We start from the raw sequence: 20,411 nt of genomic DNA, 5'->3' as shown, positions 1-20,411 counted from the left end.
ACCCCCCCCCTTTTTTTTTTTTTACTGTTTATACAATTTTCCCCTATTATTTATTATTGTTATGTTTTACTTGAAACTCTGGCATGACAATTTCCTTCGGGATAAACAAAGTTATTCTTATTCTTATTCCTCATTCTTATTCTTATTCTGATTCAACAATGTCATGCACAGGCGTCCCCCCCCGAATGGGAATCCATCCACTTAACATTCAGGATGAAAGTCCTGTGGCGATCAGGAAGTGGTGACAGGGGTAGGACAGTGAAGTCTGGGAGTCCCGAGCCTTGACCTGACAAACAGGCTACGGGTGTCGGAGTCAGTCACTAAGTTCTTGGACTGAATCAGAAAGAGCTTCTTGGCAGCTGTAACCACAACCAAGCAGCCCTGTTTAGGATCTGCTCTGCTCACACTAGTACAATAGGGGGTTCAAAAATGGCACCTCATTGGCTATAGAATCATTTGCTCTACAGACCAACAGGATGTGCTAAACACAAGAGCAATGACCAATGCTGATCCAAGTTAAAGTCAAAGTCATCTTTGTCCGAGGAATCGAGAAGACATTTCTCACAATCCCACGGTGACATGATATTAACAAAATAATAATAACCAAAGAGTGCAAATAGCAGTAAAGTGCACTGTTACATTAGACAGTAGACATTAAACTATGAGGTATGAACAGTAACCTGCAGTGAGGTTCATGGCTGGTGAGGCACTGACTTCATCACAATCAGATTTACAAACATATGAAGCCTACAGAGTAGCTTATTCACCATTTGATTGGCTCCAGTTAACCGGTTATGTTTAAAATTTCATATCAGCTTTCTTCACACATACAAACTATAGCACACAAAAGCACTCATAATTAAAAAAAAGTTATTATGGTCTTAACTTTACTTTTAAATGAAGTCCATGCGAGTCCAATTTAGAAAATTGTCTAAATTTGGGTACGTAATCCTCCATTTTGAAAGGGAGGAGATGAAAACAAGAAATGAACGGCTGCACTTTACTTGCTAACTCCACCTTGCTGGCACTGTAGTCTGCAGCCGAGGAGTCGCAAGAGGTATCCCCAGAATCAAGTGCGCCCCCTCCCATGAGGCAGGAGAACTGCGTGCCTCACTAAGTGGCTCTTCGCAGCCATTTTATGATCACTCAGTACAAGGAATTAGTAACACAGATGCAGTTGTTGACAAAAAACAGTGTACATTGGAAGTGTAGTTCATATAGCAAAAGTGTTTTAACATTTTAATAGCGACATACAGAGTCAGGATTACGGTCTCAATGCAATCTACATTGAGGCTCAACAGTCACCTCATGTCTCTTCCTAGTATTTGAACAGTAAATGTGAAAATCCAGCAATTTTGAATTAAAAAACGACGTAAACTGGTGAAGTTAGATAGTTATTTAGTGCAAATCACTGAAAAATACAACCATTTACGTCATTATGTTTTTCATTTTACATTTTTTTCTTTCCAAGCTTGGCAAGTGAGGCACAGCCTCTCCTGCCTCCCTTGACTGCACGTCACTGTGGGTGAATTACACAGTGCATACAGATACAGACTGATATTTGACGCCATTCGGGAGGTTTTTTTTTTGTATTTGTACTGTTTAGTGCAAGTAGGCAGTACCAGTCAATAGGTAGTATCATAATGGTATATGGTGCAATAGCAGCATGATGGTGCAAAGTAGCACAGTGCAAAGTAGCAGTGGCACAAAAATAAGAAAAAAAAAATAGAAATTTTAGATATATTATCAGAGTCCAGTAGAGAGTGAAGGAGAGTTCCCTATCCGGCGAGTGTGAGGGCAGTTTGGTAGTCTGCTCTCAATTAACTTCATATCCCTTTTCACTACATCCATAAGTCTTGTCTTCGGTCTTCCTCTAGATCTCCTGACCGGTAGAATATATTTTCTATCTCTCTCCCTGCGTACATGACCGAACCATTTCAGTTTGGCTTCTCCGACCTTATCTTCAAAACATCTCACATGTCCTCATCACTTCCAAAGAGAACCTCAACATCTTCATCTCTGCTATCTCTACCCTGCTTCCTGGCTTTTCTTCAATGCCATTGTCTCTAAACCACACAGCATCGCTGGTCTTACCACTGTCTTGTACACCTTTCCTTTTAGTATGGCTGATATTCTTCTATTGCACAATACCCCTGACAATTTCCTCCACCCTTTCGAGCCTGCTTGAGCCCGTTTCTGCACCTCCTTTCCACATTCTACATTGCTCTGGACTGTTGATCCAAAGTACCTGAAATCCTCCACCTGCTTGATATCCGCTCCCTATAGCCACACCATTCCAATAGGGTCCCTCTCATTCACACATATTCTGTCTTGCTGAAAACAACCTTAATTCCCCTCCATTTCAGAGCATACCTTCACCTCTCTAGATTTTCCTCAACCTGTTCCCTGCTCTTGCTACAAATCACAATGTCATCTGCAAACTTCATGGTCCACCTGTCTAACCTCATCTGTCAGCCTGTCCATTCCAACAGCAAACAAGAAGAGGCTCAGAGCTGATCCCTGATGTAATCCCACCTCCACCTTGAACTTCTCTGTCATATTTACAAGAGGCACCATACAACTGTCCTACATCTTCCATACATGTCTACATGTATCCAAGGACTCCACTCCAGACTTACTCATACAATACCATAGTTCATCTCTCTGCGCCCTCTATGCTTTTTCTAGGTCTAGAAAGGCACAATGCAGCTCCCTCTGACATTCTTTGTACTTCTGTTCTAGCATTCTCAAAGCAAATACTGCATCTGTAGTACTCTTTCTTGGCATGAAGCCATACTGCCGCTAACAAATGCTGACTTCTGCTCTCAGTCTAGTTTCCACTACTCTTTCCAATAACTTCATTGTTTAACTCACCTCTGTAGTTGCTGCAATTCTGCGCATTTCCTTTATTCTTAAAAATGGGCACCATCACAATTCTTCTCCATTCGTCAGGCATCTTCTCACTGTCAAAGATTCTGTTGAATAATCTAACCAGAAACTCTATTGCTGCCTCTCCTAGACACTGCCATACCTCCACAGGTACATCATCAGGACCCAGTGACTTTGCACTCTTCATCCTGTTCAAAGTCCTCACATTTACTAATCTCTGCAACTTTGTGGTCTACAATAGTCACCTATTCTACTCTTTCCTCTCTTTCATTTTCTTCATCCATCAACTATTTATGGTTCTCTTTCTATCTTACCATCATTCTTCTAGCATCAGTCAATACATTTCCCTCTCCATCCTTAATCACCTGGACCTGTTTTACAACCTTTCCATCTTTATCTATCTGTTTCGTTAACTTGTATAGATCATTCTCTCCCTCCTTACTGTCCAACCGAGCGTACAAGTTATCGTACACCTTTGCCTTAGCTACCTCTACCTTTACCTTACGTTGTGTCTCCCTGTACTACTGTCAGTTCTCTTCGGTCCCATTAGTGTCCCACTTCTTCTTTGCTAACCACTTTATATTTTAGCACCAATTTTTGTCACAACGCCTTGCAGCCCCCTGAGGTTCCTCCATTCCTCCAACCATTACATTTTCTGCAAGAATAATTTTTTTAAATCAGCTTATTTGTGGAAAAAGATATATGATATGATATGATATGATATGATATGATATGATATGATATGATACGATTAAAGCTATTTTTTCCTCCTTATTGTCCTTGAAATACTGGTGACGAACACCCCCACACTGACCACAAAAATGGTTTGGCCAGGCACTTGCTTTAAAAATCCTTCACCGCCTATCAAAATGCCTGCTAAACATGGATCCAGACCACACAGAGGAAAGACAAACAAAGAGAAAAGTACTGGGTTGAGGATTTGTATGAAAAAATATTTTTACAGAGAATACAGAAGCCCCTAATAACAGAAATTCAACCCTGTCTTGAGGTTCCAGCCCGGACCCTTGCAATATCTGGACTATGAGGGAAGTTTTATCCTTTTCCACACATTAAATTCACCGTGTTCCATTAATCTTTGAAAAATGAAGCTTTTCCTCAACATGTGCCAAATTGGACTGCTTTTGTGAGGGCCGGCAAGGAATTGCCAAAATCCTTATTCTCTGATTCAGTATTCATTTGATTTCTCTGAATTTTTAAGATCTCTGCAAAACACAGAATCAACACATGGCAAAGTCAGGCCCCCTACTGCAAAAATTGCATCAGTTGTCTTAAAATGAAAGAATACGTAGACAAACAAACAAACAAAAGATTGAAACCAATTTCAAACCTTAATTACACAAAGTAGTTTCCATAATTCTCATCTTAACCACATGATTCCCAATGAAATGTATGAAAACTGCATCATGCAGTAAAAATATTAAAGTCTGACTTCAGATGCAGTGAAGATAGTGAAGTTATCTAAAATGTGCTGTCCACAGTACATTTCATGATTAAATAATTTATGGTATGACTGACAAAAACTATGTCCCAACATCAAGATGTCTAAGACTAAGATCTAATTCAAAAAACTATTGACGGCTGCATTACGGTGATGATCAGCCAATGCAAAGCAAGGGAAAACCTTTATACAAGAACACATGGATTCGGATGTTTTGTGTCACATCCTGCAATAACTCATAAAACAGCTTACACAAAATCCAATTCTCTGAGTAATGGTTATGGGCTGCTATTCCAAAATTATGGAAATCTTTTGATGATCCAAGCCACGTTCTTCTTCTTTTTTCGGCTTTTCCCTTCGGGAGTCGCCACAGCCAATCAACCTTCTCCATCTAACCCTATTCTCTGTATCCTCCTCTCTCACACCAACTACCATCATATCTTCTCTCACTATGTTCATAAATCTTCTCTTTGGTCTTCCTTGAGACCTCTTGCCTGGCAGCTCCAATTCCAGCATCCGTCTACCAATATATTCTCTATCCCTCCTCTGTACATGACCCTACCATCTCAGTCTGGCTTCTCTGACCTTCTCTCCAAAACATCTAACATGTGCTGTTCCTCTGATGGACTCATTCCTGATCCTATCCATCCTGGTCACTCCAAAAGAGAACCTCAACATCTTCATCTCTATGACCTCTAGTTCTGCCTCCTGTCTTTTCGTCATTGTAACAGTTTCTAGGCCATACAGCATCGCTGGTCTTCCCACTGTCTTGTACACCTTTCCTTTTATTCTGGCCGATAATCGTCTATCACATAGTACCCCTGACACTTTCCTCCACCCATTCCAGCCTGCTTGGACCCGTCTCTTCACCTCTTTCAACACTCTCCGCTACTCTGGAATGTTGACCCCAAGTACCTGAAATCCTCCAGTTTCTTTATCTCCACTCCCTGTTCCTCTCATTCACACACATATACTCTGTCTTGCTACGACTAACTTTCATTCCTCTCCTTTCCAGAGCATACCTCCACCTCTCCAGATTTTCCTCTACCTGTTTTCTGCTCTCACTACAGATCACAATGTCATCTGCAAACATCACGGTCCATGGTGATTCCTGTCTCACCTCATCTGTCAGCCTGTCCATCACCATTGCGAACAAGAAGGGGCTCAGGGCTGATCCCTGATGGAGTCCCACCTCCACCTTGAACTTCTCTGTTACCCCTACAGCACACCGTACTACTGTCTCAGAGCTAGCATACATGTCCTGCACCAGTTTAACATACTTCTCTACCACTCCAGACTTCCTCATAGAATACCAGAGTCCTCTCTTGGCACCCTTATCTGCTTTTGCTACCCTTGGGTCAATCCTTGTCATTGTAGAAAGAATGAAGAAATACAAGAACATGCAGAATACAAACAAACTTCTGCTAATCCCTCTGATTTGAGCTGCCTCCAAGTCATACAAGTCCTTACGTCATTGAGTAGGCAAGACTATCAAGTTTATGGCCGTGCTCTCTCTCTCTCTCTCTCTCCCTCACCCTGAAATATACATTAATGCTGGAATAATATATTGCATTCCAGCCACTTCTGGCAGACGGCCATCCTTGCTGATCCACCTAATGAATGATTAATCAGCAGAATTGGGAGGTACATAGTCAGCTAGAAGCCTTTTCATCACAGGTTCTTGTGGGTAAGGGGAACCTACTGCTCATGGTTCATCCATGATGGGCTAATTGCAGAGAACAAATTTCACCATGGGGATTAATAAAGGACAAATTGTTATTACTGGCCTAATTACAGTAGACAGGGATATTTGAGCCATGAACAAGTGCATAGGCTTCCTGATTATTTCCATCCCCTTTCTTTCTTGATTGTACCACAAAACTGCCTACAATACTGTTATCTCCCAATACTTGAATTAATGCCTTCAATGAAAATCAAATGCGAAAAAAGAATGAAAAACAAACAAAAGCAAGTGGTCAAAATTTTGCTGGATTCTGTCAACGAGGTGACAGTAGGGTGTTTAGCATGTGCATGGGAATCATATCACACTGACATCTTATTTTGTGTTCAAAGGCAACAGGCAAAAGGCAAAGAATCAATCAAGATCTAGGACTCAGTTTTGTAAAGAGAAATACATTAAGTTCAGATGTCCTCTTTGTTCTTTGTATTTATCACATAGTTCTGGACTGTTGATTCTAAGTACTTAAAATCCTCCACCTGCTTGATATCCACTCCCTGTAGCCACAATGTTCCACTTCGGTCCCTCTCATTCACATTTAATCTCTGCAACTTTGTCATCTACAATAGTCACTCTTTCCTCTTTCATTTTCCTCATTCATTAACTCTTCATAGTTTTCTTTCTATCTTCCCATCACTCATCAGTCCTCTAGCACCAGTTAATACATTTCTGTTTTCATCCTCAATCACCTGAACCTGCTGCACATCCTATCTATCTCTATTATTCTGTTTTGCCAACCTGTTTAACTAATTATCTCCTTCCTTACTGTCTAACCTAGCATACAAGTCAGATACCCTTTGTTTGGCTTTTACAGCCTCGACCTTCACCTTGCGCTGAATCTCCTTTTTCTTACATCTTTCTCTGTATATATTCCAGCATTTCCTCATCACCACCAAGTCTCCATATTCTACCAGACGGCAACCCAAGTACTCTCCTACCTGTCCCCATGATCCCATTAGCTGCAGTTATCCAAACATCCAAACAAGGCTCCCACTCTGAAGGCTGACCATTGCTTATCTCAACACCTCCCGGAAAACCATGCAAAACTTTTAGTTTTTCAGCTTCCACCACTTTGCTCTCTGCCCTGCTGCCTCTTTTCATCTTTTTTCCCATCTTTCATACAATACCATAGTTCATCTCTTTGCACTGTTGTATGCTTTTTCCAGGACTACAAAGTCACAATGCAGCTCCCTCTGACCTTCTTTGTACTTCTGTACCACTATTCTCAAAGCAAAGACTGCATCTGTAGAACTCTTTCTCAGCATGAAATCATATTGCTGCTCATAAATGCTGACTTCTACTCACATTCTAGTTTCCACTACTCTTTTCCCATAACTTAAATTCTTCACATCTTCCTTATCCTTAAAAATGAGCACCGTCACACTTTTCCAGTCCTCTAGAATCTTCTCACTCTCTAAGACCCTGTTGAATAAAGTAAATGCATTTCCTTAATCACCCAAACCTGCTGTACATCCTCTCCATCTCTATCTCTCTCTTTTGCCAACCTGTTAAAATCATTCTCTCCCCCTTACTGTCCAACCAAGCATACAAGTCATTGTACGCCCTTTGTTTGGCTTTTGCTACCTCTATCTTTACCTTATGCTGTCTCTCCCTGTACTCCGGTCTGTTCTCTTCAGTCCCCCAAGTAAACCATTTCTTCTTTACTAACCACTTCCTCTGTATATACTCCTGCACTTCCTCATTCCACCAGCAAGTCTCATTATCTACTCTCCTTCCAGACGATACACTAAGTAATCTCCTACCAGTCACCCTGATCACATTAGCTGTAGCTGTCCAGTCTTCTGGAAGCTCACCCTGACCACCCAGAGTCTTTCTCAACTCCTCCCCGAAAACCCTACAATACTCCTTCCGTTTCAGCATCCACCACTTTGTCCTCTGCTCTGCCTTTGCCCTTTTGATCTTCCTTGTTACGAGTTAACAGCCACCCTATCCTGTCTGGCTACACTCTTACCTACCACTACTTTGAAGTCACTGATCTCTTTCAGGTTACCTCCTCTATACAAGATGTAGTCTATCTGTGTGTTCCTACCTCCGCTTTTATAAGTTACCCTATGTTTCTGTCTTTTCTGAAGAAAAAAAAAAAAATGTGTTCACTACAGCCATTTCCATCCTTTTTGTAAAGTCTACCACCATCTGTCCCTCTGGGTTCCTATTCTGGATATAAAACCATCCCATCACCTCTTCATCACCTCTAATACCTGCACCAACATATCCACTGAAGTCTGCACCAATTACCACTGTCTCATCTCTGGGGATATTCTGCATCACTTCATCTAACTCATTCCAGAAGTTCTCCTAAAATTCTCCTTCTCCTCTAACTTACATCCCACTTCAGCATTTTTTCAGGGCTTGGGACTGGCTCAGTGAGACAGTGGCTTGTGACCGCCCCTGAGGCTGCGTTTTGCTTCTACACTTCTGGTATAGCTTTATTAAAAAGCATCGAAGATTGTTTATTTTCCCTTATCATATTAAATATGTGACCTATAGGGTTTAAAGGGTTGATAAATAAAGTTTTAGGCACCAAATGTAGCAGGCTAACACAAAAGTAAAGGATAGTTCTGCATTCCTTTTTTTTTTTAAAACAGAGTAATTACACACAGGAATACGTCAGTAATTCAATAAGGAAGCACCCAAACAGCAAAACATCAGATTTAGCAATGGACAATAAGCTCCAAAATGCTGGTTTCCAACACAGAATAGCACAGTATAGGTCGCATGTGCTCGAACCAAGACATTTAAAATGTTAAAATAAATAATGCTACTTGGCACAAGATTTTATAGTCAATTAATTTATGGTTCACTTTACACTGTCCTCGGCCCAAGACAGTGAAGGAATGAGTTTTTGGTTCCCCTTTTCGACACGTTTTCTGTAAAATGTATGTCGGCAGAGAATCAGCAGGTGAAAGTTCAATCCCCATCCTCTCCTCTCCGAGGCGCAGTTTACCTTTTGCATCTCTCAGTGAGGAAGTACAGCTCGCGATTGAATTGAAAGTACGCCATAAATATGGCGCCAAAAGAGTTTTCAAGCCGAAAATAAGACCCCCCCTCTCTTTTCCATGCTGTTTTTTTTTTTTTTTACAAGAAGAGACAAGACAAAATTCTACTGCGCAGTTATACCGGAGCCGCGTGTGCGTCAACCGGGCGTCTCGATGGATTCAAACGGCCGCTTTTTTTTTTTTAAATGTATTTTTTTGTCGTGAAAAGCTGCCAACCTGGATTGCAATCTTTTATGACTCTTTTTTTTTTTTTTTAAAGACATTAACCCCCCCCCCCCCCCTTCACCCGTTCTTTTGCTGAGTCTTCCCCAGTCTTGTCGTCCTGTGCCGTTCGGCGCTGGAGGGAGGGAGGGAAGAAGAGAAGGGGGGGAGGGGAGGGGGAACAATTTTGACAATTACGTTTTTTGGGGGGTTCGTTTTAGCAAAATGCGACATAACCGTGAAGCGGTTACGTCGTGCGCACCTAGCAGCCTGCTTGACGGCGATTAGCACCCAGCTTGTTTGTGACCTTACCCAGCATTTTTGTTAGTCCGGCGGACACTTTTCGATATTTGTGATTTTGGTATTTTTGACTTAACCGTTGGTGTTCGCTTGGCTGACACGCCGTCCGCGCACTCCGTGAAGGGCAGGGAGGGGACCGTCCTGTCACCCCAATGTGGATTCGGAGTCCGGGCTGTGAGGCGAACACCGTTAGCAGCCCTTCTGGGTGCCGGTTGGGCAGGTTTCACCAGAGTGAAAACCGACCACTAAAAAAAATTAATAAAAGATACATGTGCCAAGCTCTCAATGATCTCTTAATCCCTGGGAATCTCCTGTCGCACAGGACCTGAGGACGTCCGTGTATCCGAACTGTCTGCTATCAAGGTAAACACAAGACCAGCGAATACAAATATGTATTTATATATATTTATCCAAGTGTTGCACAACATCTGTTTTAGGCCAGCAGAGCAGCAGCGTTGCACGCACTTTTGCAGTGGGCTTGTCAGGAAGCCTCGATGGCGCATGTTGTGTTAAGTCTTATGCCACTAGCCGAAATAAATAATAATAAAAATAATACACGCCTCCTGTTTGCACACAGGCTGGAAATAATGTTGCACGTTTCATGTGTGCCCCTTATGACACGGTTGTACGGGTGCATTTTAATTCACTGTTCAAGTGTGGCCATTTTTTTTTTGTATATAGAAACTGTTTTATTTTAAACACGAATGGTTATTTTACCTTGCACTGTGGGGAGGGTGTTTGACTAGAAGTCGGGAGAGAGGAGGAATTGCAGTCCCCTTTGCAAAGAGGGAACCACGAATAGCTGTTGTGCTTTGACAGTTCAGCACTGTACACATATAAGAAGGAAATAGGTATTCGGTTACACTTTATCCCTCCTCCTACTAAGAGTTTGCTCTCTTTCTGAAGATGAGGGTTGGATGAATGTTGCTGATACGGTGTACAATGTTCCTGGTAAACAATAATTTCTAAAACATGACATGTGGATGATGATGTTTAGATGAATAATGGATTACCTGTGGTGAGACTTTTTCTGCACTGTGCTTTAGCAACTGCGAATGATCAATATTAACAGATGGAACAATTTATACAGATTTGATTTTTTTTTTTTCTATAATGGCACAGGTGAGGCTTAACTGGCTCCGGTCAGGAATCCGTAAAGATTGTGTTGTTTCCAGTTATGACAGGAGCCCATCATCACACACAGCATCTTCAACACAAGCTTGATTTATGCTTGCATACTGCCATATCACTATGAGGATCCTTGCTTACTCTGAACATGTATTCAAGTAGATACCAGGCTCTTCAACCACACTTGCGTTCACACTCACACACTGAGACACACAGCCCTCCTCCTGCTGGGTATGAAACCGGAGATGAGTCATGGTGTGTGGGGGCATAACAACTTTCTATCCTTCTGCACCCTCCTCCTTTTCTCATATCTTCCTGATTCACATCTATCTTGTTTTCTCTTGTTATCCTCCCTCTCTTCTCCTCTTTTTAGTGGCGCACTCCTCTCGCCCAGAGACGGTTTGTTGTTTTTCAACACAGCTGAACCAGGATACGAGATGTTTCATTATGATTTTTTCTTTGAAAATCTTACCAATTTCCAATAAGCATCAGTCTTCATCTTTTCCACAGCTCTGATCTGCTTCCATACTTTTTCTTTTATCATGAATTGACTGCTTGGATTGTTGTCCAACCTAGCATCCCCTTTAGTCCAAGCGTATACGTGTGTGCGTGTCTCTTGCCATGTATCTACTCTCCTCCCACGATGTGTCATGTGAAAATGAGGCACTCGGGACTTATGCCTCGTGTACATACACACACGTGTGTGGGCGTTGGCTTATATGTAGCATGTGCATGAGAGTGCGTCTATGTGCGCTCCACTAAGTGCTGACCTTTGATTGGCTGAAAAAGGGGGTAAGCACCCCACGTGGTGCAGTGTATCACATTAGCAGCCACGTATTGGGGAGGAGGAGGAGGAAGAGGAGTGGTGTTGTTCATGAATGGACCACGGGGTTGTGCAAAATGTACAACACACAAATCCTCCCTATCATTTGGACTTACATGTTTTACATGCAATTAAAATAGGTTCATTGGAAGAGTGTGTATGTGGGTGACTGAGAAATGTGAGTGGTTCATTTATTACAATATACTTAGAAAGAAATTCTTCTTTAGTTGATCCTCTTTTCATATCATTGACTCCCGTGCTCCTCGGAGCCAGTCCAAGTGTTGTTGAGTAAGACGCTGAACCCCTGATCTGCTCTCCTGACACTGTTCATGGTTCATCCATGATGGGTTAAATGCAGTGGTCAAGTTGTGCTTTTTGTATAAGAGAGTGTGACAATAAAGGCATTTAATTCTTCTAAATGTGATGACAAATTTACACCCTGATTGCCACTATGTAATCAGCTAAGTGTTGTCAGTATTTTAAGTGAGTTTCCTCCTTGATTAATCCTAAGTAGAAACCAGCTTCACTCAGTGGTGTCAAGTAGTCAAATGATTTTGGATTTAATAGGAATTTATTTGGAATTAATTTCATAGCATGGAAAGAAGACCCTATTTCTGATGGGAGTGCAAACAGACAGAAACTTCAGCTAGTTCCATACAGCATGTCAGTGGGCTGGATAAACCCTTTGTGGATAGTAGGCTGGAGGATTTCAAACTAGAATGAAGATTGATTTGACAACAACAATGGGAACTAACTGAGCTGAGAAAGGTGTGTGTGTGTGTGTGTGTGTGTGTGTGTGTGTGTGTGTGTGTGTGTGTGTGTGTGTGTGTGTGTGTGTGTGTGTGTGTGTGTGTGTGTGTGTGTGTGTGTGTGTGTGTGTGTGTGTGTGTGTGTTATGCTGTGCTAGATCCTCATGGGCTTTACAGCTATAATGCTGGTATTTTTGGAGTTCCATGAGCCCAGTGATCTAAATGATCACACCTGAGGAGGGAGAGGAGGAGGTAGGAAATGGTTATTAACTATTTAGCAGAATGAGTATTATTAAAAATTTAATGAGGTTGTTTTTCTATGCCGGTGTCGGTCTCAAACTAGTTGTGGTCTACATCTTATGTCTCAACATAAATGAAGCCTTCTCTGTGGTATTTGTACTTAAATAAAAAAATGGATAGATAGAGAGATAGATAGATTGATACTTTTTTTTATTTTCACAGATAGATGGTAAGTAAAGTGGGGTTTCTTATGTGTACTTCATCTGGATGTCTGTGTCCTGCTTCCTATGCACCTGCTCCGTTTTCTACTTTACTGTTTTGGGTGGGTCGTTCCAGGTCAAGTATGATGCAGAGTTTGGCTCCAAACTGTATCTCTGATCCGTGTGCTCACCTGTTAGCTGCATAAACCTGATACCCCACAGACATCTGTGGGGTTGTGGGGTTAAGGATTTGCTGATTGAGCTAAAACAAAGATGAAAAAGTGAGCTGGGTGCTTCTGTTACCTGCAAGCTTGTGAATTATCACAATTGTCAATTCACTCTGAATTTAGATTTTATTAATTTCAGCTCTTTGGTACTTATTTTATTTTGTGCAGCTAAACTATTTATTTCTAATTAATATGTTATATGCAGAATATATGTTCACACCTGTGGTGGAGATGGGTGTGTATTTTAGTGTTGCAGAGAACTCAGTTATTTTTGTGGATCAGTTAGGGAAGCTGTGATTAAGGCATCAGGTTGTAAACTCAAAAGGCTGAACTTTTGAGTTATGATACCTTGCAAATATTCTTAGTTTTTGTGACACAGGGCCATTTTTTGTGATCCTTTTTGCTGTGCCACTTTGTGGCACATGTGAATCACATGTTAGTTTTTTGTTTTCAGTTGAAAAAATTAGGGATCGTAGTCTGTTCTCAGATAATGCTATCCATGTTTTTATTAAGTTTTCTGTCTATTTTACATTGCTGTCCATGATCCAGGATGATTGTAGGTTGTTTGTTTACTACCATGTTTCACTAGCTCTTGTTATCCAAGAAAATAACGGGAAATATTTTCACCATCTCATTAAATCTGATACACCATAGTCATTTATTCAACCCTTGTTTTCCCATTTCTTAAGTTCTGTTTGTCTTGTCAGTCTATGTGCACAGAGATGAAGAAAAATAGACCTTCATTTTAAGGACAGGGAAAATGTTGGCAGTGTGCCCAATTGACCACCACTTTGCATATTTTCAGCTGTGTTATGGTGTAGGATTAAGAGTTGCCTGCTTGGAATGTAATGGCTAAAATAACATCCTCACACATCCAGGTCAAAGAAGTGTGATTTGTTTTGTGAGATGCTGCTACCCCCATTCCCCACTAGGAGGAAATTAACTGTGGCACTGATTTGTTGCACAAATACATCTTGCAGGCTGTTCACAGATCAATACAAACACCAGTATAAGAATTTGGACATCTAAAAATTATCTCAATCATTTCCTTCATTAGAAAAATGTATGCATATTAAATTATCTTTGTTAGGTTTATGAAGTCTATTCAGTGTTAAATAAGCAATACTAAGATGATATGCTGTCAAAGTTCTTACTTTTAACGGAAAAATAGAATCATTTTTATTTGATCTTGGTTCCTCTAAGTCAGATTGTAATTAAATGGGATTTAAGAATGTGTGGAGTTATTATTGTTGGAGAATTACTTTGTCCTGCTCCTTTGTATGTTTTATTAAATATTTGTGGGATTGTTGTGGTTTCTTTTTCATGTCTTAAGAGTTGTGCCAAAACCATCCATTTAATGGACTGAGCACTTGCTCTGTGTTGGGATACACTCGCCTGTGTAGGTTTTTATCAGCTTCTCCCCTCAGCAGATGATCCTGCTGGGCTTAGAACATCATTAGTGTGTGTTCTTGTGTGCAGACTAACCTGCTGTTGGCAGCAGATGATTTTTAGACTTCAAGGGGAGAATTTTTCAATATGTTTTTTTTCTTTCCTCAATGCCAGTGTGACTCAGCTGTCTTTCTTCTTAAAGTATACAACGAGCAGCAAGTAAACAGTAAATTAAAAAGTTTATTTTTTAAATGCCAAGTATATTTTACTTATAATGAGCCAACAAATCTGTGTGAAGCAACTTCAAAAAAGAGATTGATATCATAAGACCTGTGATAATTGGGATGTGCCACCTGGTGGTACAAATTGAGTATTGCAAAATACACTGAAAGGAATCCGACAAATTAAAATATAAGATAGTGTTGTTGTTCTTATTAGTGCCTGATGGGCCAGATTGAACAATGTTGCTGTTTTTTTACCGGACAGAGACAGAGGCTTCAGAGACTCTCTTCTGCTGTCATCTATTTTCAAATGTCCAAATTTTACAGCATAATTGTCCCAATTTTCCTGCTAATCAAGGAAAACACTCAATACCCCCTCTATTTACTAAATTAATGAGTAAATAGAGCTTCAAGCCTAAATGTAGTGGATTGATTCTGCTCTGATTTTGGAGTCCCATGGATTTACACTTTAAGGGTTGATAAAACCCTTAAATAACCCTTAAAACCCCACTGTATGTTTAACAAAAGCTGCAAATAGTTAATCAAACAAATAAATGTAAAAAAAAAAAAGACTGTCAACTGATCAGTCAGTGAGAGACCAATTCAAGACTGCTAGGCTTGCAATACCCTTCATAGGTTTTGAATAGCTCAAAAAGTAATTTCACAAAAGACAGCTTTTAATGTATATTTCATGTTAGCAATGTTGTTGTTATGTTAGCGATTCTTAACCTACCTGTTGACAACATCACCAGTTTAGTATGGTCATGTTTTTGAGGCCTAGCAGTCTTCTGATGTTTAAGTGTATTGCAGTTTTGTGAGAGGGATTGTCAGTTAGGAGGGATTAACAGAACAGTCAGCTACTAAGGCTTTGCTCCAGACAATGCTCTGGTAGGTGGCCTACTTAATGTGTTGCTTTACTGGAGCTTTCTTTTGGGGTCGAATGTGCTCCAGTTCTGTGGATTTCTTGAGTTAAGAGCCATTCTCTAGCTCTTGAGAATTCATTCAAGAGGCCTGTTGCTTATACACTTAACGTTAAATGGTTTGATTTGCTGTCCTGTCTCCTGTTTTGAAAAGTCGGCTAAAAGTTGGCCAAAAAAATCGCAAGGTGTAAGCTTGGCATAAGTTGAGCAAATCAACTCCCAGAACAAAAAGTTAGTGACACTGACTTGTTTGTAACTTTCATAGTAACGACAAATTGACCCTTGATATGATGGCATTGCATTACTTGCAGCATTCTTTTTTTGCATGTTATTTTCTTGTGTAAAGGCCAACCCATTCAGGGTCACATTACACATTGGGATTTAGCCACTAATCAGCTTTACCTTTTAACTAGCTTATACATATATCCACACTTTTGAAATGAAGACATTAATTGTGATCCCCTGGAAAGCTTTTATATTTACTTTTTGATCACTTCTTTTTGCCTTTTTGCATGCAGTCCAAACGTATTTCTGAAAGCAACATCGCCTCTTAAAAACAGAGCACATGCATTTATTGGTTAAAAGAAAATATAAACACAAAACAACATTTGCAATGGTATAATGCTGCAGAATTTACTCTCATTTTACGGTCACATGCATTCAAAAATAAGTTGTCATTTTTTTTCCACGCCACTGCAATTTTCTGGCCTCTCGGCAGTTATCAGTTAAATTTATTTGAATTATGTGAGGACTCATTTTATCCAACAGAGTTACCAGGAACCTAGTGCTACCTCAGGGTATAACCCATCCCATCATTGCACTCATGTGATTGTTGCCTGTTGTAGTTTTCATGCACAGCTCATTCTGCAAACAGCAGTCTTGAGTGGTCATCTCTGACCATCATAGGGGGTTTTGTATTTGGGGTGGCAATACCCGGGTTGTAAGACTGTCTGTCTTGGAACCAAAAGTTCCTTGTTCTATTTCCAGGTGCCTCTGATCCAAAGCATTGCTGAGCAAGACACTGAAGCACTAACTACTCCTTGGGTGCCACACTAATGGGCCTGGCAGATTCAGGCACCTGTTTGTCAGGATCTAGATGACAGCTGAAAGATTTAACTTCTTTCACGACTCACTAATTGTGCTTTTCCACAACACAGTTCCAGCCCAGCTTGGCCCAACTCGGCTCAGTTTGGGTGATTTTCCATTACTTAATAGTACCTCTTTATGGGGTGGTCATAGCAAAGCGACGCAGAATTACCGTGATGTTGTTTTATATGCAACACGAAACAGACAAAGGAAGTGATGGTGGACTTGGTTCTCGGCCTGTGGCATTTTGTCACACACAAAGCTATAGAAGAGAGCCAGATGGGCTACAGGCGGCAAGATGCAGCAGCAGCATTTAGTGCTCTGGTAGTATATTTAATCAAAAAAAAGTGCAGTTTTATTCAAATGTGAAGTGCCATGCTCAGTGACTACATTCTCCAGCCGATCAGTGGCTGGCAGTCTGACATCAAATTTTAGTATTGACTCAGTTTGCTTGGAATCTCACCAGAGCAGGCACTAAAAACACACTGGGTACTGTTATTTATGGAAACTCAAAAACAAGTCAATCTGAATAGTTGGAATTATCGTAGTAAACACTATAAAGTGCAATCTCAGATTGCAGACAATACTAGCCAGACATTGTGGCATTAGATGTAGCATGCATGAGGGTCCCTTTTGAGAGTCCTCTGAAGGAGAAAAAAAAAAAAAAAAGGAATCTTAGCCACATAGAGAATTTACTAATTTCTGTTGGTTTTAAAAATCAACCTGAAAACAATGTCACTCCAAATGAAAACACTCATAGTTTTTTCAAGCAACAGAACCAGAAATTTAAATGCCGTCAGTGGTCATTGGCCCCCCGCAAATATGAAACTTGTCTGGGCTTATTCATCTCTTTGAGGATCGCTTGTCGATCTCAAATCAGAACAAACATGCTGGTTCAATGGCAAAGTTTCTTTTGATTTAGTAAATATACATACATTTCTGTTTCTGAAAAACATTACAGTGAAAAATAAACTATATACTTGACTCATACCGCATGTAGCTATTCTTCTGCACTGTTTCCTCCTTTAATTCTTGTTTTGAGAATTAGTCGTGTGGGTTCTTTTCAGAAGCACTGAATTTACAACATCTGGAAATATCTGGAAATTTACTGAAGACCTGAGATGAGGTAATGACAGTGGAATACTCAGGCTATGGTTTATTTATCTGCAGCTCGGCTGGGGTTACAGAAAAGATGGTCCATATGGAGTGTTCCTTTGGACTCATATAAGGACTTAGGTCTCAGTACTTACTGTCAGTGCAAGGTAGATGGTTGAGAAATGTTGTGGAAGCCATCCCCATGCTAAAATTGTGTCCAGATAAAAATTGGCTGGGTATGGCAGCATTTTCTGTACCAGCTCAAAATGGAAAAAAATAATGAGGAATTTGATTTTGAAAGCTTGTTAATTTTTTCACATTATCTTCTTTTCCTTTCAGCTGCTCCCTTCAGGGGTTGCCACAGCAAAATATCCCCCCTCCATCTAACTCCATCTCTTTATCCTCTTCTCTCACACCAACTAACTTCTTTTAATTTAGCATGTCAACATTTTTACATTCTAATTAAAGACATATTTATTAGCATTTTATTTGCACAATTGAGAATGGTAAACACTAAAATGAAGAGGAAAGACAAATCAAAAGTTTTTGACAACAATGTGTATCACATCCCTTGTCTATGGGCTGTTGCCTTCATTCAGATCAACTCACAGTGGATGAAATGAATACAGAGGGGGAAAAAAGCTTCTTGGAAACACGAAGATTCTGTATAGACATGGTTTTCCTTGCCAATGATACTCGCTTATTATTTGGTGAGGAAAAAAAAAAAACATTGAAAAAATATAATACTAAAAGACATTACCAGGACAACAGAGAGCTTTTGCGGCAGAGCATAAAGCTGGAGAAGGACTTAAAAGAGCTATCTTACAATGACTGAGTGTTTAGCAGAGAAAATACACTTTTTGGGGGTTTGTCAAGTCTCCATACTCAACTACTAATGCTTTTTTTGTGGCATCATGAGCTAAAAGGACTTTAGAGGACTGCACAGGACTGTAAAGGTCTGGTCCAAAGTAACAGAGGAGGCACTTCAGGAGTGCTATTATGTAACAGACTGGAGTCTCTTTGAAGAAGACTTCGGAGACGACAGAGGGTCTCTTTCAATGCATCGCTGACTACATAAAATTCTGTGAGGACAACATTGTCTCAACTATTAGGTCTGTTGCTTCTCAAACAGTAAGCCTTGGATCAGCAAACCTATCTCAGACTTCCTCAACAGAAAGAAGGGAGCATTCATTGCCAAAGACCAGGCTCTCAGGGATGTCCAGACGCAGCTGAGAAGGAAATTGGCCCGGGAGAGGCAAGAAACAACTAGTTTGAGGACAAGATGTGACAAAACACAAAAGAGGTCAAAAGCATGATCAAGAGGATAACAGGCTGAGGGGAATAACCGCAAGTGGAGTAAAAGGCCAAGGAGTTAACCACAGACTTAAACCTCTTTTCAATAGGTTTGGTACTAACCCTGATAGCTTCGACTGTCACCATCCAGGGTTGAGGAGGGTGAAGACTATAGATTCTCACAAGTACCCTGGGATCCGCATAAACAATAAACTAGACTGGACCCATAACACAGATGCCCTCTACAGGGAAGGACAGAGCGGGATGTTCTTCCTGCGGAGACTGAGGTTGTTAGTTGTTTGTAGTGGGCTCCCCAAGACCCTCTACCAGTCTATGGTTACCAGCTCGCTCTCCTTTGCTGTAGTATGCTGGTGGGTCAGTGCCAGGACTGGTGAGGTCAACAGGCTCCACAAGATGATGAGGAAAGTCCACTCAGTGGTGGAACGAAACTTGGACAGTTTGGAAATGGTGGCTGAGAGGAGGATGAAGGACAAACTTGATGCAATCCTGGACAATCCTTCTCTCTCTGTGCATGATGAGCTGTGGCTGATGGGCAGCTCATTGTTTTTGTCAATACCTTTTGTGTATTGTCTATTTATTGTCCAAGTCTTTTTTAATAGTAATATATTTTTGATTCCTGTCATCTTGCCCTCTGCTGCTTTGGCACTCGAATTTCCCCATTGGGAATCAACAGTATTATCTTAATAAGGTGTGGACATCTGTCGTAAGGTCGGAGAGTTTGTGAGAGAATCATTTATAGTATTATAACATCTGTTCTTGATTTTCAAAAATGATTTCTTGTGTTCGATTTTCAAAAATATGAAGCAGAAATCAAATTAGAGATACATTGCTCTCAAAAAATTTCATTCAACTATTACAGAAGATTATTTCCTCTTTCTGCATTCTTGATTTCCTGAGTTAAGTGGTTTATGATACTGAGCTGAATGGCCTTTGGAAGAAATCAGTGACTTGCTACTGCTCAAGGGCCAAACTCATGGAAGGACATTTGTGAGGCTGTTGTGAATTGTTTCAAAGCTAAAGAAGCACAACCACAGATATTAAGTGGCTTGTGACTTCAGAAGTCACTTGATTAAAAACTACTGTACAGGACTGTCTCAGAAAATCAGAATATTGTGATTAAGTTATTTTTCTTCTGTAATGCAATTAAAAAAACAAAAATTACTTTTTCATGATATTCTAATATTTTGAGATAGGATTTTTGAGTTTTCTTAAAATGTAAGCCATAATCAGCAATATTAAAATAATAAAAGGATAATAAAAGGTTTGCAATATTTAAGTTGATTTGTAATGAATCCAGAATGTATGACATTTTTGTTTTTGTAATTGCATTACAAAAGATAAAGAACTTTATCACAATTTTCTAATTTTCTGAGACAGTCCTGTATGTTGCATGTTGCACCAAGAAGTACCACGTG

The 20,411-nt window shown here is 40.4% G+C and overlaps 1 protein-coding gene across 2 annotated transcripts in view; it reads left to right on the top strand.

The window, feature by feature from the left end:
* Window positions 1-9,131: 9,131 nt before the first annotated feature.
* The window catches only part of jade2 (jade family PHD finger 2), a 144,950-nt gene continuing 133,670 nt past the window's right edge, over window positions 9,132-20,411 (top strand). For both annotated transcript variants that reach the window (XM_086176881.1, XM_086176882.1), the window contains exon 1: window positions 9,132-9,967. The gene's annotated coding sequence lies outside the window, so the exon portion shown is untranslated. The remainder of the gene's footprint in view (window positions 9,968-20,411) is intronic.

The sequence above is a fragment of the Fistularia commersonii genome, chromosome 29 (genome assembly GCF_037954325.1).
Source record: "Fistularia commersonii isolate RoL2024-O1a breed Wild chromosome 29, RoL_Fcom_v1.0, whole genome shotgun sequence".
NCBI classification, from domain to species: domain Eukaryota; kingdom Metazoa; phylum Chordata; class Actinopteri; order Syngnathiformes; family Fistulariidae; genus Fistularia; species Fistularia commersonii.
The sequence above is the reverse complement of the archived record's forward strand: the minus strand, read 5'-3'. Positions and strand labels throughout refer to the sequence as shown.